The sequence below is a fragment of the Heterocephalus glaber genome, unplaced genomic scaffold, assembly GCF_053883595.1.
Source record: "Heterocephalus glaber isolate CG9 unplaced genomic scaffold, H.glaber_assembly_v1.0 deba00000281, whole genome shotgun sequence".
Taxonomy (NCBI): Eukaryota; Metazoa; Chordata; class Mammalia; order Rodentia; family Bathyergidae; genus Heterocephalus; species Heterocephalus glaber.
In genome coordinates this window covers 24808552-24835434 of record NW_028258139.1, presented here as the reverse complement: position 1 = coordinate 24835434, position 26883 = coordinate 24808552, and the positions used below count along the sequence as shown (strand labels likewise).

The window sequence follows — 26883 nt, the reverse complement described above, 5'->3', positions numbered from 1 at the left end:
GAGACAGGCCACGATGAACTTCTGTAAGTGATAAAGCTCGGTGTGAACAAAGTATCATAGGACCTGCCCTACAAACACTTACGAAGAGCCTAATGTATGACTTTCCGCTAGAGTGCCTCACAATGAGGTTCATGTATTATGCATCCATTAATTCACTGAGAACATACAGTGCTTAGCGAACGAGATAGAGTCTCTACTATAGAAATCAGACCTTAAAAAAGTAATTTCACAGGTGACAAGAAAAAGCCACGTGCTGGTATCAGAGGAGCTTACGTGTTCTACGTGATCAATAATCCTCCGCATTCTGAAAACTTACATACTGGAGAATTTTGAAAATCGTAAAGTAAGTGAATGCCAGAGAAATACCCTCCAAAACTTGAGAAGAACCAAGTGACCTCGAGCTGCACGTGCTGGGTGGAGGCGAGCCTCCTCCATGAGCCACAGGATCAGATCCCCAACCCGCAAGAGCAGGTGCCATGCAGCCTGTACCGCTGCAAAGTTTCATGCTTCCTTCAGGGCCCCCTGGGAACAACTGCAGTGTTCAGGGTGAAATCCACGGGCGCCTAGGGCTGGCTGTGATGCCGCTGTTTTAACTTTCAAACCACTGTGTGTTCACTCTCAGTGGGCACACCTGGCTGGGCCACGTGTGCAGCTGCTTCCCCATGCTCAGTGTGTAGGAGGGAGCAGCAGGCAGCCCAGTGCTGAGGGAAAGTCCCAAACAATGCAAAGGGAGCAGAGACTCACATTGTGATGCTGTCTCCAGGGATGAAATTCGCCTCTGTGAGCTTGTGTCCTCAGGAAAATGGGGGCAGCCGCAGATGTGGATGGTGCCTGTGCGTGTTACCGCGAAGCTCACAGGTTACTGGATGGGGTGCATCCTGCTGCAAGCAACACCTGCCACTTGCTGCTCTTGGTCACCAAGACAGACTGGGGTTCCAGGGTATTCATGCTCCCAGGCACACCCCTCAGAGAAGAACGCGAGAAAAGGAGGGGAGGAGACCCAAGCTCCCCATCCCTCAGTTGTGACACAACCAAGAGGCCCCTGGAGGCGTAAAGCCCAGATGCCGGTGGGCTAAGGTGCCCTGAACTGGCTGCCTTCTCTCCTTTGTCTCCCTTTCTCAGTTCTCCATGTGAGTTTCCTTGGATCACCTCTAGATGATCTACTCATGTGCACACATTTTCCTTGGTCGGTTTCGGGGGGATCCTCCCTAAGGTGGGGATGATGATACAGGATTTTTTTTTTTGGTACTGGGGATTGAACTCCGGACCTTGCATTTGCAAGGCAGTTGCTGGAACCACTGAGCTAAATCCCCAGTCAATGATATAGTATTTTTGATGCAGTGTTGTGCTGGGAGGGAAATCGGAGGTTGTGTAAGTGTGAAGTGCAGCAAAGGGCAGGTGTGCGATGAATTGCTGCCATGGTAACAACTTCAAACTAGACAGGATATCTGTAGCCTAGGGTCCTGGCTCCATAGCTTGTCAGCAAGGCCAGCAGCATGGACATGTGTCATGTGGCTGATCACCCTGTTGGTGTCCACTGACCACCATGCTAGTGACAATCAAAGAGGATACAACCAGCTGTCGCAGTGTACCCTTGGTGCAAGGACCAAAGAAGGACAACATCCCTAGCAGACTAAATAACAACTAAAAAAAATAAAACTAGCCTATGTTGCATGGTTACTATGTGTATCAGACGCTACACAAGCAATAACTTCTTTAATCTCATGACAGCCTAGGAGACAGGAATTCTTTCTGTTCCATCTTTCAAGAGCTTTTTACAGCTAATAAATGAGACCCAGATCTGTCTAATTTCAAAGTTCCTTCTTTCTTTTAAATCCCACCAGCCTTTCAGAGACCAGGAGCAGGTTCAGGAGAGCAGTCTCTGTCACGTGTATTCCTTGTCCACCCCTAAGTGTCAGAACTATAAAAGAAGACCTTTACAAGCTAACCAGACCAGCCCCTTCAAGCTTAACTCCTAAGGAGGGTGCAATAAGCCCCCCTCACCTGCAGGCCAATTTGACACCGGAATCACCTTATCTCCAGCTCTCTGAGATGGCCATGTGTTCACATTTTAGCATGTTTGGAACAAAACATATCTTCCTATTGATGAAATTCAACTTCTGTTTTCTCTCCCAACACTGTTATGATACCAATAATTATCTTATAATCAAAGGCAGCTCAGAATCAAAAGAATAAAGTACGTCAAGGCAACATTCATATCTCATTTCACTGGAAGACTGTAAATCTGAGAAGTGAAGAGCTGCCATCCTCTCCTTCAGCTCTCCCAAGTATCCTCCAATGTACACCTTCCCCTGACCGATGTTTCACCTTCCCAGTCCCCATATAATTGTGGCCCAGAAATCCCAGGCTTGGGCACCCTGCATATGTGCACTTCCAGTAAGAAGAAGGAAGTGAATCCCTCCATTCTTGGTCCACAGATAACAACGTAGAATGAATGCCCACTGTACTGTAAAACACGGAGTAGATAATTGTCTGTGTCTTCTATCCTGTGAGGTTCATTCATTCACTCTTACAACAGTTTGATTACAAAGTGTCAAACCAAGTTGGGTACTTTCTCTGGTAAAAGGCAGACAAATGGATCGATAGTTGCTGGTACTTGCAAAGACAGAAGTTGCTACAAAGCAAAAAAGTAATGCAGAGGATCCCATAGAGTGATTCCCAGAGGAGGGGACAGTAGAACAGAAGGATACCAGAGAGAAAAATCAGGAAGAGGGAATTCTGAGTGGACAGATTGAAAATTCAAAGCCACAGCCTAAGACGTCTCACGGGACAAAATCTGCTGTTCCACCTGCCACATCTGAGGCACGGCAGTGACTTCTCCAGGACCAGAGGATGATGTGTATGTGTGTGTGTGTGTGTGTGTGTGTGTGTGTGTGTGTGTGTGTGTGTGTGTACTTCAAGCCACTAAGTTTGTGTTTCTACCTAAAAGCGTGTTACCACCCAAGCATGTATGCAGATTTGGATCAGAAAAGTTGTACACCTGAAAGGTAGGGTGAAGCACAAGGAAAGAGCCAGGACTTGAAAAAGTAGGGAACTAGGATTTAAGAACCTTCCCTTTTTCCAGCGTGGGCCAAGCCATCTCACCTGCCTGGACCTCAGTTTTCTTCTCTGAAAAGCTGACACAGTAGTAGCCTTGGGAACCTGCTGTGAATTAGATCTGTGATGGGTCATAGAAAGACATAGATGGGCCAGGGATTTAGCTCAGTGGTGCTGCGCCTGCCTCACAAGTGCAAGGTCCTGAGTTCGATCCCAGGTACCAAAAAAAGAAAAGAAAGACAGATAATTAATGCCTCTCTTGCCAGTTCTTCAACTCTCTAGTCTCAAAATGTTGCAAACTCCTTTGGTTCCCTAAAGAAAAGTACATGATCTATTCAACAATGATATTTTTCTTTTATGACAACACATTAGAACGTTATATTTATGAAGTTTTGTTTTGTTCACTTCTATAGCTCTTGGAATGGCTGGTGCATAGCCAGGGCTCAATACAAGCCTGTTGCCAGAACACATTATCTGGATCAGAGAAAAACAAACAAGGGAAACAGCAGGAAGACTTCTGCATGGGTTGTCAAAATGGGGTGATGGGAAGGCCTTTCATACTACAGGGAAATACTCATGAGACCTGAAACCGTCCCTCTTACTCCGCCCCTTCCAGCTGGACAAGATACCTAACAGTATCTTCCAGCCTCACTCTGAGGGAGCCCTGAGACGGGAAACACCACAGCTGGGCAATTTCAGTCCTCAAACTTCTTTCTAAAAATCCACTTCTGTTTCTTAGAAATTTTACTGCCTGTCAACATAGAAGGATCGGCCAATTTCTACAAAATTTCTTCGCACAGTGAAGCTCCCCCAGAGTGTACACTGCTTCCTTCTAGTGAGGTTTTACATATTTCCTATTTCAACAGCAGTCTGTTTCCAAGGGCAGTCCCCGGCAACACCTGGGCAGGACGTTGGGCCTGGACACAGCTGACTCACCACTGAAGGACAAACTGCAAATTTCAGGGTACCCATTAGAATGGAGGCCCCTTGGAAAATGACGCAGGCATGCGTGATGGAACTGTAAGCAAAGCCAACTTACATCCCACCTTCTTCCTCTCTGGAGGCTTTGGAAAAAAAGATGCCCCAGTGCCTGACCCAGTACATGTCTGGCGAATGAGTGAATCGATGCCCGAACAAACATTCTCATGCCAAGACTTTCTAGGCATCTTTCAGTTCCCAGTTGCCAACCAGTTACCATCATCTGCTCAGTGCCATGGACTCCAGGCACGGACTCCACTTGCTCGGTAACTCTCCAGGGTGGGTAGCCCTGACCAGCACCATCTTCTGCAGCCTGCTGTGACTCTGAGTTTTCTCAGAAATCAGCCAAGTCTTCCCCTCTTCCTGAACCTCTTTCCCTGAATGACAAAGAACTACAAGGACTAGCCTGAGGTGGATGTATCGAGTCTCCAGATGCAGACTTGGCCTTGGCTATCTGCTCTGGCTACCTTAATGGAATGTCCACTGGCCCATGGGCCCTCAGGTGCCACAGAAGCAACATGAGAGCCATAATATTCATATCCCACAACTGCTGAGGTTTCTTGGGAACAGAATGAGCATCTGAGACGTCCCATTCTGGCATCTTGGCAGCCTAAGCTGATGGGGCCCCTTCCCTCTTATGAACACACACAGTCTTAAAGACCTGTGACCCAAATGCATCAGTGCAGAGCTGGAATGGAAGAAACCAAAGGGGGGTGGGGGGGTGGGGCTATGTGCAGCTCCCAGTACACACAGCTGAGCACAGCTGCACACACGCGGGCAGACGTGCTGCAGAGGGCATGCAGCAGAAGCTGGGCTGTCTCCTGCAGGCCCACAGAAAGGAGGCCTTCTAGGCGACCTGACAAAGGCACCTGTGACACGCTGGGCTGGGATATTCCAGAGGCAGACTGTTTCCTCTGTGGAAGCAGCTTTCACGCCTCATCAGGTCACAGAGACCCCGGTCAGGGGGAGGGGCAGCCCCCTCTCCCTCACTGGGCCCGCTGTGGGGAAGTCAGGTGAATGCCCCATGCCTGGGGGGCCCAAGTTTGCAGAGGCCACAGGGAGACCTGGACAGGAACCCCAACAAACACTAGCTTATGGGGAGACCCCCAGGGTGAAGGGCGAGGTGTTTATGGACCGACAAAACTGAGGAGGGAAGGATGCACCTGGAGGTGTGGCTAGATTCAGGGCTGAAAGGATGTAGTTAGTGAGGCCTTGGTGTCTCTCTCTGGGGTCTGCGGTTCTGGAGGGGGAGGGGAGGCGTTTTTAGGCAGGTCTGCCCCAAGACGGGGCCACCAGGACCAAGGGGAAGCCTCTCTCAGCTGGCCATTCTAGCGCAGGCCTCAAGATGGACTCTGAGTGTGTGACCAACCTCCCTCACAGGGCTGGAGGACTCAGGCAGCCAGCTGGGTGCTGGTCCTCTGGGGCATAGACAGACCGAGGCAGGGGTGGGAACTTCTCAAAGGGAGCTAGGAGAGGGTTGGGGGAGGAAGCGAGGCCGGGAGTGAGGTAAGGGGTATTTACTATAACTATAATGTCCATTCGGGAATAAAGGATCAACCAACTTTAACTTTAAACAAAACAAAGATAAGGGCAGACTCAGTGTGTTTTTGTTTTTGTTTTGAGATAGGATCTGACTGTACTGCTCAGGCTGATTTTAAACTCCTGAGCTCAAGCAATTCTCCTGCCTCAGCCTTCCCAGTAGCTGGGATTGTAAGTGTGCAGCACTATACTTGGCTCAGATTGAGTTTTTACAAGTCTTTTTTTTTTTTGGTCTATAATTGCTATATTATTCACTCATGTAGTTAAAGTGTGCATTTCAATCATTTTTAATATAAACCTGAGTTGCACAATCATCACCATAATCAATTTTAGAATATTTTTTATTACCCTGTAGAGAAGCTCCATGCTGGTGGCCAGTCAGTGCATCTCCATCCATCCCACCTTTAACTACCTGGGCTAAGCAAAAAGTTAACTATCTCCGTGGACTGGCCCGTTCTGGACATTTCGTGTATGTAAGCAGAACTGTACAATGGGTGATGGGGTTTTGTCCACTCTCTTTTGTAGCAAAACCACAAAAAGATCTCTTTTCCTGGACTCCTAGTTGAACTCAGCCTGCCTGGTCCTGATGGAGTCAACCTCACTCCCTGGCACTGTTATAATGGAAGGGGCTTGGGTAAGGAGGACTGGCACAGGTGGGTGCCCCTCCCGGGACAGCAGAGGACAGAGGGGGGCAAACATTTGCCCTGCAGCGAGGGCACAAAGGCTGCAGGAGGCCTGGGTGGGGTCTGAGGGGCAGAGTTGTCCTGACTTAAGGTCAAACCCTTGCAGCAAGGAGTCCCCAGGAAGCTGGCACTGGAGTTTTCCGCCTAGTGTCTCTCCTTATTCCTGATTTAATTTGGGATCCCCTTTCTCCTGTGAAGCACATGTTCCTGCAAGCCCCAGGTATGGGCTGGCCTGGCTCTAACCCATCCTGGTTATCTGCCAGTAATTAGTCTAGAAGGGGAATGCGATCCAATTAGCACAGTGAGACAGAAGGCTGGAGCTTCCTGGGAAAGCTGTCTCGATGAGGTAGGTTTGAAATGATGCTTTCTCTCTCCCTTTGATGTTATAACAGAGGTACGGCGCTCCAGATGGCTGCAGCCAGTTTCAAACTGTCCTTGGAGAGCGAGCGGCACAAGGACAGACCCAACTGGCCACAGGAAGACGGAGCCAGCGCTAAGCCTGAATCCCACTGCGTGGGTCCTGCTGCTCGTGATCCCCATGGTGCTCCAGCTGACCTCAGGGGCCACTGTGAGGGACCCTGGCCCTCTGGCTGCAGGATGGCTTTAGCCAACAGGGAGCCCCAGCAGGAGATGGGAGGGCAGGGAAGGAGCCTGAGGACTCAATCTCCTCCCTCAGACTGAGGGTCACTGTGAACTGGTTGTCACCTTCCACCAAAGACTCAGCTCTGGCCAGGCCCCTTCCACAAGGCCCTCACGGTCTCCAGCTTCCAAGAACCAGGCCCTCCCTGTCCCTCACAGGAGGCTCCAGCTTTCATACTGGACAGCGCACCATCCCCGGGCTTCCTCCCCTGCCCACACCATCTTAAGACCCCTTGATGTGGCCACTGAGCAAGGAGAAGCTGCTCAAAGCCCGAAGTCATTAGGGAATTGAAGACTAAGCCACAGTGACACTCGGCTTCACACCCACTGGGTCCATGGCAAATAACAGGCCTTGGCAAAGCTGTGGAGAAACTGGAACTTCACATATTGCCAGGAGGGAGGTAACATGGTTCAGCCACTTTCCAAAAGCTTGGCAGTTTCTCAGCAAGTTGAATACAGTTAGCAGATGACCCAGCAACTGGACTCCCGGGTTTATACCCCAAAGAATGGAAAACGTATTCAGGTAAATACCCATAAGCGAGTGTTCCTACCAGCACTCTTGACAAAACCCAAAAGGTAGAAACTGACAAATGGAAATGCAATGTGGTCTTTTCACACAATGGAATTATTCAGCTGTTAAAAAGGGGTGAAGTATTGATACATGCTATCCCACGGGTGGACCCCAAAACAATCTACTAAATCGAACGTTATGCTAAGAAAAGCCAACATCTTACATATTGTGTGATTCCGCTCACACGAAACATCCAGCAAAGGTAAAGCCAGAGGTGGAAAGCAGACTGGCAGGTGCCAGGGGCAGGGGCAGGTACAGCGGGGATGCACATTTACTGGGTACTGGGTTGCCTTCTTGGTGCTGAAAATGTCTTGCAATCAGACAGAGGTGACGGTTGCGGAAGACTGGGAATAGACTGATGCTACTGAACTACGTGCTTTCAACTGGTTAATTTTACATCAATTTTACAATTTAAAAACATGTTTTTACGAAATGCTCCCTGAATTATCCTGACTCCAAGGTGTTGTGTGTTTCTTGGTGGGGCGACGGACCCTGCGTGACCCCAGGACCTGCAGTTTTGAGAGTCTTTGGCTCCTCGCTGTCCCTTTTCAGCTTCCTAATTCCCATGACATCGTACAACTCAGCAGAGTGGCTAAGCAGACAGACTGTCACCAGCTTGCTGGCACCCGAACCTCAGCTCTGTTCCCTTAGCTGCTTCCCTGGGATTCAGTTTACTCCTCTATGAGACAGGGATAATTACAAGTGAGGATTAAAGTAAAGCTCTAAAGTCCTTGCCACAATTCTTGGCACACAACAAGGGTCAGGTAAGTGTCAGCTCCCATCATCACGGTCACAGAGCATAAATTCAGGGGCCAGGAACCGACACAGCTGAGTTCAAGTCGGTTCCTCCTCTCCTCTCCTCCCCTCTGACCAATGACAGCCCTTAGCACACTGCATACACCAAGTACACAAATAGAACCACAGGAGTCAGGAAGGACTTCATAGCTCTCTCTAGACTAGGGGTTGCAATTGTGGCCCTGATCACAGATGTCACCAAGAGTTTGCTTCTCCAAACCAAACATCCCCATTCCTCCAGCAGAGCCACACGAAAAGGGTTTTGAGGCCCAGTCTCCACTTAGGCAGAGACTGCCAGCTGGTCACCAAAACTCTTTCCTCTTCTTTCTGGGCACACAGCCAGACATTTCCCAGACTCCTTTGCAGTTGGGTGTGACCATGTGTCAGAGTTCTAGCCAGGGACCAGGCTGGAAATGCTGTCAGCCCTTTAGAGGCCCATGATTTTAAGAAATGGGTGTGCTTCCTTCGGCTCTTTTCCTTCTGCCCATAGATGCAATGACAAAGCTCTGGGCAGCACAAGGCAACAAAAAGTGGAAGAGTCCTAAGTCTGAGTGTGACCACTGGAAAAAGTCACCCAATGACTCAGAAATACCCATTTTAGACTTTTACACAAATGAGAAAAAAACATCTCTCATGCTTGAGCCATTAAGCATCACGGGGACTGTTTGTTACTGCAGCTGTTATCACCGTATAACTAAAACACCACTACTCGCTATATAGAAATGCCTATTGAACTGAATGGCACAAGGTTTCATGAATTTTTTCCCCAAAATCTACAACTGAATACCTACTATGTGTCAGGTTCTATGCTAGATTCTGTGGATTTCAAATAAAATTATAATAGTATCTGCTCTTAGGAAGCCACAGAATAGTAAGGGAGACAGAGGCATAAATGAAATAAGCCATCAGAACGTGTCAGGTGCTTTAGGAAGAGCTTGCACAAGGCAGAGGGAGATCCGGGCAGGGAGGGGTCAGCTCTGCTGGAACCCAGGCCAGGAAGGGGGTGACCCAGCTCAGGAGAAGGGTCTCCCCAAGTAGACCGACATCACAGGCTTCAGGGCAGGGGGTCAACCTAAGCCCCGCTGTGAGGGCCTGACACGCGGAGGGAGGAGGAAGGGAGGTGGTCTGCAGCACCAGCTTTGGGGTGGGGGGTGGAAGGGAAGGAAGAGATGAGGGAGAAGAAAGACGAAGTTGAGGAGCAATGTGGAGCCAGACCATCTCGGGCACCTGGGACAGTTCAGGGGCATGGAGCCCTGTGACCAGGCAGGAAATCCGTAAGACCTGAACTAGCAGCTTCTGGGTCAGGCTTGACTTCCTAGTTCCTTGACCCAAAAAGTACACCCCAAGGGTGCAGTGGCCAGCACCTCTAGACTCCTGCTCTCTGGCCTGTGTGTCTCATTCATTCACTTATTCATGGGTATATGGTTACGATACACAGAAATTATATTCGCCTTGTGGAATTGGTATATATCTATATATAGAGATACCACATCTTAAATAATTTTTCTTTCTCCTCCACCTCCCACCCTCCCTTCTTCTCCCATCCCTCCCCTCTTCTCCCATCCCCACATCACCTTCCCATTTCTGCAAGTCTGCCTTCCTATTTCCTGTTCCCTCCCTCCAGGCTCACACTATTGTGGTTAGAAACACAGACATTTATGCTAGATCTCTCCTTCCCCCTTCCCTGGGTCCACAAGCTGTCTTCTCTGGGTCAGCCTTTCAGAGGGGATTCGCACCCCCCCCCCCAAGAGGTCTGGTGCCTGGCCCTCATCCTGGCAAATACTGTAGGGGGCCAGGAGCCACGTAAAGTGTACAAGTCCAGGTTCAAATCCCAGCTGTTATCTGTTAGCTCTGTGGCCCTGAGCCAGTTGGCAGGCAAGCTAAAGCCTCAGGTTCTTCATACTGCATCTTTCTGTTATTCTTAATCAGGAATAATAAAGACAGAGCTGAAACCAACCTCACTGCCTGTCTGTTTACCTCCCCCGCTATACTGGTGAGGAAACCGAGGCCCTGAGAGGTTGAATGAGCAGCCTGACATCACAGCGATGGTAAAGTCAGATCTAGAAACCAAGTCTGTAAAAGTACAATAGCAGTAATAGAACTATAGCTCTTAATGGCTTTGGTCAGCTGGCAACAATTACATCAAGTGCATATTCATACCACTTTCTAGGGAAATATATATTAAATAAAACTGCAAATAAATTTACCTTTAGCCTCCCAGCTGTATAAAGATTAATAAAATTGATAATGCCCAAAGCTGGTAAGGATATGAAGAAATGCACACTCTCAAAAACACTGGTCTCAGAGATGTAAACTGATGAGCTCTTCTTGGTAGCACTTTGAAGACACCTGTGGGCCTGGAAAGCATCCCTACCCTCTGACCTGGCAAGTCCACCTGGAAGACTTGGTCAAAAATAAATGTTTGGACAAAAACATAAATGAAAAATGAGAAACAAGCTGAATATCCATCCAAATGAGCGGTTACATCATGGCTTGTCCATGGCCACCAGAAATGCTGATGTAAGTCTGTATTTAGTCACGCAGAAAGGCAACCCTAATATATTAAGTGAAAAAATGATTGAAAACAATGTGTAAGTTGATGTCACCATTTGCAGAAACTCTGTATCTGTGAGTATATCAACACCGACACACAAGAGGGGGTCTCTCTTAGTTGCTAGATGCTTATGGGTGACCAGTCTTCTCCGTGTCTTCTCTTCTTCCTGAATTGTGTGTTAGGAGCATGTATTATGCTTACATTTGAGGAGAAAACATTCTGCCGGAAGTCGATTGATGGTTGCATAGGGGCAGGGGTGAGGACCAGGGGAAATGGGGCGTGATGGCTGCTGGGTGTGAGCAGGATTTCTTTTTGGGGTGGTGAAAATGTTCTAGAACTAACGGCAGGGATGGTTGCGCCACTGTGTGGATATATGAAAAACCACGGGATTCTGCAATTTAAAGGGTGAATTGGATGGTGTATGAATTATATCTTTTGTTAGTAAAAATATAATTTAAACATTAATATAAAAGAAATTATAAAAGGCCTTAAGGTGACAAAAAAATAAACAGCTGAGCTAGGAAGTGGCATAATGTCCTCACAGGGACCATGCAATGCTGTCCACGCTCTGGTCTATGCAGCCAAACCTGGCTGACCAGAATTTCTGGAGACACTACCAGGGTCAGTCTGTATGTCCCAGCCCAGGACAACTGACTCACCCACTCCTAGCCTGGGGTCCAGCAGCCAAGCCCCCACTGTCCTGTCGGAGTTCTCTGCATCCCTCCGCCATGTAGACAGCCTCAGAGAGCACTGCACGCCACAAGGGCCCTTCAGCACGGCTGACTCAGACTGAGCCTCTCTGTATTTGCTCTTGTCCTCAAAAGGCCCAAGGGCCACCTTGTAGCTCTTAGGCTACGGCTTTTAACAACTCCCCAGTGCCATGCTAGGATCAGAACTGGCACTGGCTGGGACAGATGCTCCTCTCAGCGGGTGATAAAAGGGATCAGGTGCATCCGCTCATCACCTCATCATGAGAGGACTTTCTGGGCACCTAGCAGGTGGCAGGCACTGTGACAGCACTGCACTTGCCAGGGTGGACACAATAGCTTTAGCCCCATGGAGCTCAGGGACCAAGAGAGGGAAGAGAGATGACGATGCATCAGCACGACAGATGTCTTGATGAGGTCCAAATGCTACCTCAGGGATCAGGAAATGACAAGTTCATCAGCCACATAATAAACATCAAGAATGGCTACCATCAATGTCAGTCACCAGGCTAAGCACTGAGAACACCTGCGAAAGAAGACTGGACACATACTGTCTCTAACGTCTCCTCGATTTCCCCAGAATGGCCCAGGCAGCTGGGTGAGTTGAGAGAGAGAGGAAGGGGAAATTTAGACATCACCCATCCCCACCACCTCCACTGCTTCCCCTCTGGACCAGCACACCTTTGCCGCTTGCCTGGATTACCGGAATAGCCTGTGTCCATCTTCCTGTGTCCACTCTTGTCCCTTAAACCCATTCTCTACACAGCGGACAACAGGATCCTACTTTGAAGAAAAAACAAAGCAGTAAGCCGAGGCCATAACACTGCTCTGCTCTAATCCCTCCCATAGCCTCCTTTCTCATTTATAGTAAAAGCTAAAATCCCCAAAGTGGCCAAAAAAATACCCTCACCCCTGCCTCAACCCTATCCCTCATCAATGCAGCACAAATTTGGCCTCCTGGAGATTCTTTCAACACCATGTTCTATACCTGGGCTGCGCAGGACCTCCGCCCTGGCAAAGGCTTCTGTCTAAGGCACACCTCCCTCTAGACTGTCACGTGCTCACTCCCTCGGCTCCTCTGCATTCCCACTGAAATGCTACCTTGCACACCCCATGTAACAGTGCACACCCCCTGCACGTGCCCCACCCTCTCCTAGGGAATTTTTCACCCTCACATACACCGTCCACTTAGCATTTGTCTGTGTGTTTCTCCCCAGTGGACACAGCTCCATCAGGACAGGGATTTTTCTCCCTTATGTTCTCAGCTGTTGCCCAGCCATTGGAACAATGTCGGGGTGCAGCTGGAACTCAGAGCATTGAGGATTCTAGCTGGTGTGGCAGAGAAAGAAGCACGGCAGGCAGCACTGTGCAGGGCAGCTGGAGAGGGCTGGGAAGGGGCACTCAGCCTCGAGACTTTTTCTGCACCACCCAGAGCAGAGCCCCTCTGCTTTTCTGCTTTTTCACCTACTTTTTCTGTGGCATTTTCAGGAACTGGAGAGCAAAGGGGACTGGCGAGTTGCCGCTCCAAGCCTGTCAGAAGCCCAGCACTGCACCCTCCTGCGGGCGCCCAGGTTCCCCTGAACCTGAGAATGCATCAGGGCCACAGGTGCAGCCTCTTCTGTCCCCACTCACCCTCCTGCATCTGACAGGTGGGTTTCACGGCCCCAAGAGGCCCTTGTCCAGAGCCTGTGTTTGCACAACTTGAGAGAACGACCACATACTTCTTCTATCAGATCTCATTTTCAGCTCCACAATACTCTCCAGAGGACATCAGCCGTGCGGTGGAACACGGTGAAACTGAGGCTCAGAAAAAGAAAGCCGCCCAAGGTCACAAAGCAAAAGCCAGAGCCAGACTCCCACCCAGGACCGGGTGACAGCCAAGTTCACACAGGCTCTCTCTACCACAGTACGCTGTCCTGAGACACACAAGGGTCTGGGCTGCTTTATTTCCTTTTTCAATCCTTTAAAACTGGACTGAGTTTCCTCTCAATGCACCACACAGGGAGGCCCGGTGGAAGCAGTGCACCTGAGCCAGGGTCATCTCCAAAGCACAAACCCACTGATCTCATTTTCCTGTCGGCTGGGCTCAGGCCAGGCTCCTCCCAGGCTCCTCCCTGCTCACCTCTCCGGGCCCAAGTGTCTCTGCACCCCACGCCCCTGACTCCCAGCCCTTCCTACACCACCTCGGCAGCTGTGGGAACTGTCCTAGGGCGGGGCAGGGTCTGCTCCTGACCCCGAGCAAAACTCCTTGTCCACGCAGAGGTCACCACTTCCAAAGACGGGGGACCCCTTCCAACAGTCACACAGTGGATGAAGTGCCCTCGCCTTTGGAGCAGCAGCTTCCTCAGGGTGCTCACCCTCTGGACTGGCTGCATGGACTTCTAATCTCTTGCTCCCGCAAGGATGCCAAGGAAGTCCCCGGAGGACAGAATAACTAGAAGGGACACTCACACCAGTGTTAGCTAAATTCATGCCATCCGCCTAGCTACGGTCACTCGTGTGTGACCATCTTCTTGACCAGTACTTCGGTCAGATGCCAACTCATCATTATCATCACTGGAGCAGCAGCAGCGCCATATCAGTTTGCTGAGTCTGCCAACAGGAAGATACTCCCTCTAGAGCCAGAATTCTGAGATCAAGGTGCCAGCAGGGCCCTGCTGTTCCAGATGCTTTCAGGGGAGAATCCTTCCAGGCCTCCTCCAAGCTTGCGGTGGCTGCCAGCAACCCCGGCTTGTAGGCATGTCACCCCAGCCACACGGCCGGGTCTTCACATTGCCTTCTCTGTGTGCGTGTCTGAGTCCAAATCTCCCATTATAAGGACACCAGTCAAACTGGACTGGGCCTATCCGCTGACCTCATTTTAACTCGATTTCTGCTGGAGAAAACTTACTTCTAAATAAGTTACAATCTGAGGACCTGGGAATTAGGACTTCAAGATTATGTTTTGGGGGGACATAATTCAACCCATTATGATCATTACACCACCATCACCAGACAGCTGAGGTTTCCACTTCCCCTGTCCCCATGGGCCAGGGATCATGGCCACTGCTCTCCACGTGTTACCCGTAGCGTTCTTGCCACACCCCTACCAGCAGAGAGCCCAATCCTGTCCATTTGCCAGGTGACAAAACTGAGGCTCGAAGAGTTTCAGAACTTGCCCAAGGTCAGCAAAGAGCCAATAAAAGGCCAAGAGAGGACTTATATACAAGTCCAAGATCCAAACTCTTACCCAGCTGCCTACACCACGGAAGAAGTGATGGCGTGACCACTTTCTGCACACTGTTCTGGGGCCCACACAATTACCATCTGAAAATGCCTAACACCCTTACTTTCTTCAAGCTGGAAGTTTAAAATATCACCGCTGAACTCAACTTACCCCAATCAGCTCTCAACTTGTTCCAGGAAGGGAACACCCCACACATTCACATGTTATGTCCATTAAGATTCTTTCAGAAAAATGAATTTTGAAGAGCAACGCATGAATATTTTACTGACTAATCCAAGCAGGCTGCTTATGTAGAGTCCTGAATTTGTTAATCTCTGTCTGCTGAGCCCCATCCTGCTTCAGGAGGATTCATCTCAGGCAGGAGGCTCCTGATGGCCCAGGGAGTTACACGGTGCCCGGCGGGAAGGGCACTGGGCTTCAAGTCAGGATGCCTGGGTAAAAGCCTTACCATTATTCCTTCTCCACGTGAATTCTCCAGTCTCAGGGCCCAACTCTTTTTGGTCCTTACAGACAACTCAAAAGAGCTCTTTAAATTTAGAGAAAAAAGAAGAAGAAGAAGAAGAAGAAGATCGTTGTCAGGTACAGTAGTGCACACCTGTAATGTGAGCAGCTCAGGAGGCTGAGGCAGGAGGATCACAAGTTTGAGGCTAGCTTGGGCAACTTAGCAAGATTCTGTCTCAAAATAAAAAGGGAGTGGGGCTGGGTATTTAGCTCAATGCAAAACCCCTGGGTTTAAGCCCTAATTACCCACCCCCTCGACACACACAACACAGATTGTCAACTTAGGCTAAAGAGAAATGAAGAAATAATTCATCAAAGATGACTACTCATCTGGTCGAACGCAAGGTAGTACTTTGCTACGTGGACATTAAGGATTCATCAAGATGTGTAAGAAACCTGGTGTGTATGTGTGAGCAGAGAGAGAGAGAGAGAGAGAGAGAGAGAGAGAGAGAGAGAGAGACAGAGAGACAGACAGACAGACTGAGACTACAACTTTATTGCATTTTCTAATTCACCCACCTCTCAATAGGGCCATTCATCCCAATTTACAGCAGGAGAAACTGAGGCTCAGCAAGTTAGGTGACTTGTCCTGGGGCACTCGGGGAGTAAGCAGAGAGCCAGGGCTGACTGTAGCTGCATCGTCCTCCCCTGAATGTCTCGGTGTGGGGATGGGGACAGAAGCTGTGACACAGGAAGCCCACCCAATCTGAGGCTTTAGGGGGCTTCCCCTGGCAGCGGACTGGAAGATGGACTTGGAAGAGACTGAGTTAGGGAAGGAAGGATGGCTCAGAGGAGTCCCACAGCTGTGTGGCCCGGCAGGGGCTGTGGGTGGACGGAAGGAGTCAGCTGGAGATGCTGGGTAGTTATGCAGCACTGGCTGGGTCTGAGGGAAGAACTGAGAAAGGCAGGGAGGGCCAGGCAGTAAAGTCTTCTCTCTTCTCAAGGTTGACCTAGGAAGCAAAGACCCAGGAAATCCACTTCATAGCTCCACTTCCTTTTCCTTTTAAACAGGAAGAAAGAGCTGCAGCCGTAGGAGGGGAAGACAGGAAAGAAGTCACTGAGATAGGAACAGCTCTGGAGGCGCAGACACTGGTAGAACCAGGAGGCAGAGGAGGCTACAGTCTCGCAAGACACTGAGTGACTCAGCCTCTCCAGAAAGCTGGTGTCACAGCTCTCCCTCTTCCTCCTCAGCCAGTCCTGCTGCTCAAAGCTCTCCCCTCTCCATCTCCCCGACAAGTCCACCAGGGGACCCTAACTGATCTTCTTGGTTCTGCTTCTTGCCCTCGCCCACCCGATGCAGTCAGTCCCACGTGCCCAGGGCTAACTCTGCAAAGAACAACCGTCACGCCACTCCTGCCGTAAGCTTTCAGTGGCTCCTCAGTGGCTTCCAGATGCTGCTCAAGCTCAGGACACGGCTCTTGCCTTGGCCTCCAGCCTCAGTGCAGCCCACTCAAACGAGGCTCCAGCCACCCTGAGTCACTCACCATTCCAGCATGCACCATCTACGTCCACCACCCATAGCCTTGCTGAGGCCATTCCCTATGCGTAGATCGCCGTCCCTTCCTTCTGCTCCTTCCCATCTAATTCCCATTTGTTATTTTAAGATTCAACTCAAGGATCATAGACACCCTGCAGCAAGCCTTCTCTCACCCTCCCTGCAAGGTGGCAGCAGGCACCTCTTCCTGAGCCTGTAGAAATGACCCACGCACTATCGGTGCATGTCTGTCCCCTACTCACACCTCGGGAGGTCACAGCACAGCAGAGATGCCACCAGCGTGCAACCCGAGCTACACCCAGTGGGCATGTAATGGGGGGGGGGAACAGATGTCATGGTACTCAAAGGAGAAAACAATTACTTGCATCTGGAAGGATCAGGAAAGGCTTCAGCGTGCATCTGAGACATGCTCTGGAATAAGCTGGATTTGGGTCAGGTGAAGGGAGGGAAAGGAAGCTCAAGTGGAATGAATAGCAGGACAATAATGACCAAAAAAGTATGCATTTTGGCGGAGAATTTCAAACAGGGTGATGGACTATAGCACATGTTAAATGGGGGAGGTTATAATAGACCCAGAATCATCTAATTGCTATATGAAGTAGCCCTTCTTCTGAGAAGATGCTCTTTTTAGCTACAAATAACAGAAAACCCAGCTCAAGATAATAAGGACATGATATTCAGTGTCTTACTCCTTCCATCTTTCTGCTCTGATATCTTCAATAAGTTCTCCCTAAGCTAGGTGCACTCATTGTCCCAAGGTGGTTGCCATAGTTCCAGGTATCGCACACCAACCCTGTTATGTCCCACTGCAGAGGAAAGGTAGTTTCTTCTTTCTCCACCACACGCCCTGCAGTTTCCCTTCATATTTCATTGGCCAGGGTTGTAACATGTGCTCATGCCTAAACCAGTCACTGCCAAGAGGAACAGGACCACAGTGATTTCCCCCTGGACTTGACTGCCACCCTTAAGGTCCCTACTGGGGGGTCTTCTGAAGACTCATGTTTTGTTGACATGAAAGAAGGGAAGGAGTGTTAGGTAAACAGCCACCTCTATCTGCTGTGCTCACCCTTTACTTCCCTCCAGAGTAGCCCCTCCTCAGAGCAGGGGTTGATCAGCTTTCACCACTGCAGTGAGGCACCTGGCACAGGCTACTTCTGAGAAGAGGTTTACTTAGCACTCAGTTTCGGGGGTTCATGGTGCTTGCGGCGGCTCTGCTGTGATGAGGGCCCCATACATCAATGGCGGAGCGCAGGCCAGAGCAGGCAGCCCTATCTCAATCCAGGAAGCAGGGAACTGGGTGGGGCCGCGCTTGCTCCTTGGCAGCAGCCCTGCAAACTCAAGGGGTCTCAGCACCACCTCCGGAGGGCAGCCCATGACGGAGGGTTTCCCCTGCTCCCACCTCTGAGACAACCCCCCCCCGCCCCGCCCCGCGCGCAGTGTCACCCTGGGGACCACGCCTCCAGTACACAAGCCTTTGAGGGGACACAATTCAAGGGCAACCAGACCACAGCAGGGTGCAGTCTGCAACTATCCCACTCCTCCACCCTCTGCCGGTCTATTTTAGGTCTGAGGAAGCAATGTCCTAGGAGAGGAAGCTCGCTAACAGCTATTACGGGAAGGTCTATAAACGACGCCGTTTGCTTTTCTAGATCAGGAGTTCTGCGATAGTAGGGTCAGGAAATAGCAGGGGTGACTGCATCCCACAGAGAAACCCCAATGCCGATGATGAGTTTTGCCTTTCTCCTTGAACAAATGTTTTTGTTAGACTCCACCCCAAACAACCAGTGCATTCCTACCGCAGGACAAGGTCCAGCCAGCCCTTCTGTGGGAGCACCTTCCCCACCTCCACGTGAGGAATCCTGCCCTGAGACAGACAGGGTCTCTCAGCCAAGCGCTCTCGGCCCGCACACCTGGCGATGCTCCTCCTCCTCCTCCCTGCAGACTCCTGGCTGCTGCTCGGGAACTCTCCTGTGGAGTGGACCGAGTACTCAAGCACATGCTAAGTGCTCGTCTTCCCATGCTAAGTGCCTGGTAGGCAGCAGGACTCACTGGAGAAGTTTGTGCTGTGAAACTGAATTTGCTACGCTATTGATCATGCAAATGACAACTCTGAGCTCACCATGGAACCCACTTTCCTTTGTTTTGTAGTTATGTGCCAAGCATTCACTTAGCCGCTTTCCTTATAGACTGCTTTATTTGATACCTTTTTTAAAAAGGGAGATTTTTTTCTATTTACAGATGAGAAACTGAAGCTCAGGGACACTAAGAGAAAAGATAAGCACAGACCTTCCCGCAGCCACATGAGGAATAGGGGAACAAGATTAAAATTTAAGTCTTTAGAAGCAATACTGCGTCACGAAAGTGGATATGGGTGAAAATCCTGCAGTGTATTAGCCATATGACATTGGTAGGTAGGTTGCATCTTAGTTTCCTCCTATTTAAAAAAGGGATAAAAATCGCTGCAATTTTATAGGGTTATTATGAGGATTACAAGTTCACCGAGGTCCTTAGCACTTGAAACACCGATGGGCAATAAACCTCGGCCACCATAACCGACTCCAAGTGCAGGAGTCATCCCGTAATATCAGGGCACAGGCGCCTCCTGTCCATCCACCACATCACCTTAGGCAAGAGAGACTCGGCCAAAGGGCAGCCCATCAGAGATGTCAGGAGGGCCACCGTCCAGGGGAATAGTCTCAGAACGGGGGTCAAAGACCATGAAGGCTAGGAAATGCAGGCATTTCGCCCTACAACAGCCCTCAGCAGCAGCTCAGCACTCTTTTGTGTGTTCTTGGAGGAACTTGTAGGGGAAAGAGCCACACAGGAGCCAGGGGCCGAGCCAGGGGCCACCCCAGTGGCCCAGCACCGAACAGCTGATTGTGTTTAAAGGGGCCTGGGGACCTGAAATGCCTGCAGTCCCTCCCCTGAAAATTCACGCCCTGGGGTGTGGCGAGGCTGAGGGACAAGAATGACCCTGCTCGCTCTGAGGCCCTACTCTCCTGCGTTCCCCGTCTTATCACTGGGACTTCTGAGTCTCAATCATGCTATTCTTCAGTATTTCTTTTTTTTTTTTTTTTGGTACTGGGGATCAAACTCGGGACCTCACACTTTTGAAGCAGGCGGTGGAATCACTGAGCTACATCCCTGGCCCCCCAATCACATTATTCTTCATTATCTCTGTCTTTTGTATCAGTGTTTATTTTCTTTAACCACGTACATTCCCTTCCCTCCCTCGAGCTTCCATCCCTTCCTCTGGAAACACTTACTGTCCTCTCGGTGCCAGGCATGACGCTGGACTCTGAGGTTACAAAGATGCAACTCCTTGAACCTGCAGCTCCTACCTTCGGCAGGTGAACAGACAGGGCCGGCTCAGTAAGTGCTTGCTATCTGGACCCAGTCTTCTTATTCTAATACAGACATTGGCTCTCTTTTCCCTAAATGGCAGTTTTACATTTTTAGAATGTTCTTTCTTTTCCCTGTCTCTAAAAGACTGAATGGATTGAGCTGGCTGAGTCTACCTTGATGCCTACTGTTATGCCTCAGATGTCCCCCAAAGCCTCATGGGCTCCTAGGTAGGGATTTGGGGAGGTGATTGGATCATGGGTCTGTGCTACTGGATTAGGCCTCTGATTGGTTAGCATGGTTCTGGGTGTGTAGGTAATGCTCCCCACCTCAGGAAGGACTTCTGAGGCCTGAACCCCATGCCCTCAAACCAAAGGCTTCCAAAAGTGGAAGGACTGGCTTCGCCAGAATGAAAACTGCAGGGGAACCTGAAAGTGGACATCAGTGCATTTGAAACAGAGACATAAAACATGGACGAGAAACCCTAAGGACAGAACAGGACCTGAGGGTAAAAGGCCAGATGATCTGAAAGAGAACCAAAACAACTTTTTAGAAATAAAGGCCATAGCCATTAATATGAAACCTCGGTGATGGGAAACAACAAACACAGTAACACAGCTGAGCAACACAAGCTGACTCGGCTGCCCTCTCAGCACCAGCATTTGCCCAGCATTGCACTGGGCGCAGGGGACGGGAGGAATCACAGAGTCCAGCCTCCTTCAAGATGCTCCGTCTTATCGGGGAAGAAATCAAAGGAACACAGATATCCCTGCACAAGTGCTGTAACAACGGTGACCATGCAGGGTGTCCTCAGGCCGGGTGCTCTTTCTACCTCCTCTCAGTTAAGTCAATCCGGTCAGCGCAGAAGAGAAACAAAGGCAGGGGTAGCAGTGGGGTGAGTCTTCTGGATCCCCACAGCCATCCTGTTTCCATCGAGGTCACAGAATGCAGGACGACAACTACCAAGGACTGGTTGAGCACCCTTCTTACATTTCTACTTGAAAAGAGAGTTAAAACTACAAAGCTAGGCACAGTGGCGAGTGCCTGTAATCCCAGCACTCTGGGAGGCCGAGGAAGGAGGACTGCTAGCTCAGGCTCAACCTGGGCAACTCAGGGACTTAGGCCTTGTCTCAGAATAAAAAGGGCTCAGTGCAAAAGCGCCAGGTTCAATTCTCACTACAAACCCCCCTCAAAACTATAACAAAATAGGCATATAGTAGAGTCGCATACGGAGGATTGAGAAAGCAGAAGCCGTGACCAAAACTCAGCATTGGAGAGGGAAGCAGGAGGATCCCCAGAACCACAGCAGGCACTGTCTGCTCCCTGCTTCCCGTCCTGCCCACGGAGGACCCACGCCTGCCTGGTTCCATGGAAGTACGCCACATCTGGGGTAAGACTGACGGGAACACGTCTTTATCCCAAACCACGTCCCAGCGGAGGCCCCTCAGTGGACACAACCTGGGCTTGCTCTTCTGTTTTTCTAACTCTGTGAGCCTTCGTGCTTCCTGACTTAGGGCGGTGGAGGAAGAGGAAACGCCAAAAATATGACAAGATCAGCTTAGTTCGTGGCATTTCCAAGGGACAGGAACTGCAGGGAGCAAAAGGCCTCTGTCCCTCTACAGCCTCGCAAGCTGGTGGCCAAAACTAATGTGGCTCTCCAGAGGTCTCAGGGAACCGTGTTTCTTGGGAGCATCTGGGACAGGAGCCCATTTTCTCTAAATAACTTAGAGACTTTAGAAATCTGGTCTTAATTACCCCTTCACAGCAATGTGGCTACACAACGCATCCTGGCTGATTCCCTTACTCTCAGACGGTGGAGACACCCAAACTTATGCCACCAGCCGGCCTGGCCCTCAGTTACATTTTTTCCTTAAGGATTCAGATAGATTTGTCTCTATCGAATCACACAGCCCCCTAACCTCCCTGGTGGCCAATGGCCTGCTTTGGGGACACAGCGGGCTTAGCTTAGAAACAGTAACTGTGGCTTTGGATCCAAGATTTCAGCTACAAAAAGCACAAGTGCTGGGCTTCACGCCGTGCCAGGAAATAGACCATGAGCTGACTTTAAATGTGGGGACCCGCCTCCAACTGCCTGTCCCTTCCTAGGAGAGGAAGTGGGGCTAGGTGAGCTGGTGCCAGGATTTCCACATTGGTAAACTTAATTTACTCATAAGGCAGGCTGGAAAGAGTTCGCGTCCTGAGGTGGAATTCCAGTGAATAATCTAGCTGCTGCTTGAAGAAAGTACAGGGAAGTGGATCCTCAATGCCACCTCCTCACAGACAACCTGCCAGAGAGAAGTGTTCCAGTATGGAATGAATACGTGGGAAGACCAAATACTCACTAGAGAGCTGACTGCACCCACTTACAAGTCACTGGTACCACTGGAAGCGATCCCTGACCTGCCTCCCCACTGGCTCAGGAGTTTCCCCCAGAGCTCCCATGACATCCTCCTCACTAGCCCCAAGGAGGTCCACATCCCAATCCCCAGGACCTGGGAAAGTGTTTAGTCTGGTGACAAAGGGAAGTTAAGATGGAATTAAGGTTGCTAATCAGCTGATCCAAAAGAGGGCGAGTAGCCTAGACAATACACTCACTTCAAGTCGAAGAGGAAGCCAGGGGACTGAGGGGGTTCAAGACGAGGACAAAGGCTGGTGCTGCTGGCTCTGAAGACTGCAAGCTGAGCCAGGCTGGTGCCTTTAGAAGCGGAACAGACAAGGAAAGGAATTCACCCTAGAGCTTCCAGAAGGAATGTGACCTGTCGCCACTTGATTTTAGACTAATGAGGCCTATTTTGGACCTCCAGAACTGTGAAACCTGTACATTTATGTTAAGTCACTAAGTGTATAGTAATCCATTACTGCAGCTACAGGAAACAAATACACGATCATATTTCTCTTAATGGAATGTCTTTTTATTGCTATGCATATCACCCCAATCAATACAAATAATAGCTAGCATTTGTCGAATTTACACTTACTTTGAGTACTATGTGGTAGCGTAAGATACTAGAAAAAACTGACTGCTATGAACACCAAGATGAAGGGATCGGGGAGTGGGGCAGGGAGTGAGAAGCATCTTCCAGGAGATAGTGACGTGGGGACATGTTAAACGATGTGCGGGAGTGTGCCATCGAGAGAGGAAGAGGATTCCAGGCAAGGGGGACATGAGCAGATACTCGGAAAAGCGACCCAGGGGAACCTGTGCTAGCAAGTGCTCTAGTGGCTCAGCCCATTCACTTCCTCTGAGGCGCAGAGCTCATGCTCTCCCTCCTGCCTGCAGTCTGCACACAGGCCACCCGGCATCTGAGCCTTCACAGGCCAGTGCAGAGCTTGACTTTCCCCGCCACATGTTCCTCCTCTGGGCTTCCCTGTCTCTCAAGATGAAACCACGAGGGCCTCTGTAGTGGCCTCCCTGCCTCTGCTCTTTGTTCCCTATGAACTCTCCATAAAGCAGTGTCTTAAAACTGTCAATCAAAGGGCTGGGGATGTAGCTCAGTGGCGGAGTGCTAGCCCAGGATGCAGGAAGCCTAATGTGATCCCCAGCAACCCCATCCCCTAAATCTGGATCAATTCCACTGCTGAGGTTCAGCTCACCAATGCTGCTTCTGCATCGCTGGGCGGGGCGAATCTCCTGTCTGTGTTGGTGCCCCCCCCCACCTCATCTTGTGCCATTCTCCTCACGGCTCCCTTACACTCTGGCCTCCTGTCTCTGTACTCCCTGTGACATATGCAGCCCTCCAGTGCATATAGGACTGAGCAGCCCCATCCCTCTGCCTGGAAGGGCCCCCTCCCCCTAGACTGCTCTTCCTGGACAGTTTCTCCTCCACTTTCCACCCTCAGACCAGGCCTTCCCTGGAAAACCCAGAGCCAACAGTGCGCCCTCACACTCTCCTCTGGACTCTGCTTGCTTTCCTTGCTTACACATATCACCACAACCTTCCATCTGTGAGAAGCTACCTGTCTTCCTAGCTGTCTGTCTCCTCCTGGAATGCAAGCTCCAGGAGGCCAGGGCCAATCTGCCTTTTCATCACTGTGCATCAGGACTTCACCAGGGCATAGCATGGAGCAGGTGCTCGATGTATAGCTGTTGAGCTGATTAATTAAATACAGAAGTATGTGGCTGACATTGAAAGAGGATGCTCGAAATAGCCCTATGCATCTCTGTGCGACTGGCACCTCCCACAGTGGAGCCACTCAGCAAATGTTTATTGGATGTGTGCAAAAATGACTCAATCCCAGGCGAATCTGAGGATTCGGATCCTCTGGGCAAGGCTCCCAAAGGGGTTCCCTCTGTTCCTTGGGGCTTCTTAGACAGTAACAAGTCCAGGGCATACAGCAAGTGCTCAGTAAGTGCTACCGTCACTCTTCTGTTATGTATGTGGGGATCTTCTGTACAGTCCCGAGAAAAGACCTCTGGAGCCCATGCACAACACAGCAGTGGAGAGAGAAGTGAGAAGAAATAGGGAGGGAAAACAGAAGGGGACAGTAGGATCCAGTTGAGTACAACTGAGGACTTGGTAGGGAAAGTGCAGGAACCTGGCTCCCTTCTTTCCTCTAGAAGCAGGCCGGGAGTGGGTCCACTTAGGGAGGGCTCCACTGCAATGCACACATTGTAAAGCTCACACTCCTTCTGAAAATCTGGCTCACTGTGGCTGGGGAGAGCTGGGGAGGCACAAGGAATTTCGGTTTCCCTCACCAAATGGTAAGCTTGCAAAAAAGTCCTTTCTCTCCGACATTACCACATACTGAAAATGAAAAACCAGCCACTCAGAGCGCTCATAAGGAGAAGGTGGGGGCTCCTGGGCTCACAGAAAGAGGGTGGATAATCAAGTCTCTGAACATCACGTGGTACAGGATGTGCAAAGATACTCCCCTCTTTCGGACTTGGCACCCGTTTTGTATTTCAAATCTATTTGATAGCAGAATCCCAAATCCATTTGGCATCTGAACTAGTAGGGGCTGGTGATCTTTTCAACTCCTTCTCTCAAAATGTGTAGTTTAAGATAACTCATACCTCAAAAATAGCAGCAATAACAGATGGAACAGACCAAGAGAAAGTGGTGAAGGTTATAATGCAAGAAGATGTGTCTCCAATCTGCTGCAGGCCTGGCAGGCATGTCCTGACAGTCAAAGGAGCACTGGCCTGGGAGCTTGAAGATCTGGAAACTGGCCTTTCCCCCACTGGCCACCACTTGCGGAAGGCAGGTCACCTCTCCGGACCTCACCCCGCGACAAGAAGGCGCTGAGACAGTAGTTCTCTAAGATCTTTTTTCTTTCTCAACTGTTGCTCGAGTGATTCCAAAAGACCTGCATCTTCCTAGTGCGATCCAGTGGCTTTCCACTGCCAAACAAAGACTTTAGGGTGAAGGCTGCAACCCAGGTAAAAACCGGCCTAAAAAAGTGAATTATGTGTTTTACAATCCCAAAACATTACTCAGCAGTCTGTGTCTCCTATCGTCCCAGAGTCAGTGATGCCAAGAGTAGATGGAGAAAACAGTGAAGAGAGCTCTTGGTCTTTCTGATCAGCACAGGTAAAGTGAGGTCAAGCTATGCATGGTCTGGAGTTGGCTGCCGCTGCCCCGCGCCCGTTGATAAATTTTGAAAGGAAACCGTGTCAAGAGTGCCCGGTATCAATTCTTGGGAGGCATAAACCGCAGAAAACCGGACACCAGCGAGTTTCTTTTTCTTTTAAACTTCTTGTGGTCCTCACAAACCGCAGCAGGTCCCAAAACGGTACAAGTAGGACACCCCCCCACCCCACCCCCAGCCATCCGCCTGCTCTTCCCAGGAGCAAACGCCGAGCTCCTCCGGGGAATCTTGGCTCCCTGGCCTCGGGCTCCTTTGCAAGTGGCCTGGGCCTGCCCGGGGGCGCCCTGGGCGGGCCGGGGCCAGGGCGGCGGGGAACTTTCCCCGGCCACGCCGGGGAGACAATGCCGAGCCAGGCCCGCGCCCGCGCCTCCGCTCAGGGAAGGCGCCCTGCCGCTGTCCCGGGCTCTCCGGGGAGGGGAGGGGACGCTGCGCCCCGGCCACCCTGGAGCCTGTGCGGGGCAGGCCCGCCGGGCGCGCCGCTCCGGCCCCCCCCCGGCGCTGGGGGCGCGTGGTCCCCTCGGCGGCCGCGGGCCCCGCACGCTCCCCGCCCCGGCCGGTGCCCGCCTGTGAGGCCCCGAGGGACCCGCCAACCTCCGCGCGCCGGTTCGGGCGACCCCGCCTGACCGGCCCGGCGCCCCGCAACTCACCGGGACCGGGCGGGCCGTTGGGCATTATTCCATCGCGGGCTCGGCCCGGCGCCCGGCGCTCGGGTCGGAACCGGACTGCGGCGGGGCGGGGCGGGCCGGGTGCCCGAGCACGGAGAGCCGCCCGGGGCGGCGAGGCCAGGCAGGCGCGGGAGCTGAGCGCGGCGCAGGAAGGGGCGGGCGACCATGTGCCGAGGGGGAGGAGGCGGGCGACGGGCGGCTGGCTAGGCTCGGCCCCGCTCGGCGGGCGCGCAGGGCGCGGGTTTCAGGAAATCCAAATACTTCGACCGGAAATCGGAGTCCTGACTAAGCGTTCCCGGCCGGCGGCTCCGCGCCGGGGCTCCCGCCGCCTTAACCCTTGGCCAGCCGGCTCGCAGGCGGGGCGCGGGGCAGGACAGCCCGGGCCACAGCCCCCGCCCGCGCGGCACCTACAGTTGGGAGGCTGGGATTTATTCACCCGAAACCTTGAGCTTTCGGGGGCCGGGACCCCGGGAACGATCCGCGGCCTCTGCCTGGTCCTCCAGAGTATGGACTTGCAGTCTCCTGGCGTTTCCCGCTTCCCG

The 26883-nt window shown here is 51.2% G+C and overlaps 1 protein-coding gene across 7 annotated transcripts in view; it reads right to left on the bottom strand.

Moving 5' to 3' along the window:
- The window catches only part of Asap1 (ArfGAP with SH3 domain, ankyrin repeat and PH domain 1), a 322988-nt gene extending 296455 nt beyond the window's left edge, over positions 1 to 26533 (bottom strand). For all 7 annotated transcript variants that reach the window (XM_087184109.1, XM_087184129.1, XM_087184116.1 and 4 more), the window contains exon 1: positions 26324 to 26533. The gene's annotated coding sequence lies outside the window, so the exon portion shown is untranslated. The remainder of the gene's footprint in view (positions 1 to 26323) is intronic.
- Between the last annotated feature and the right edge of the window lie 350 nt (positions 26534 to 26883).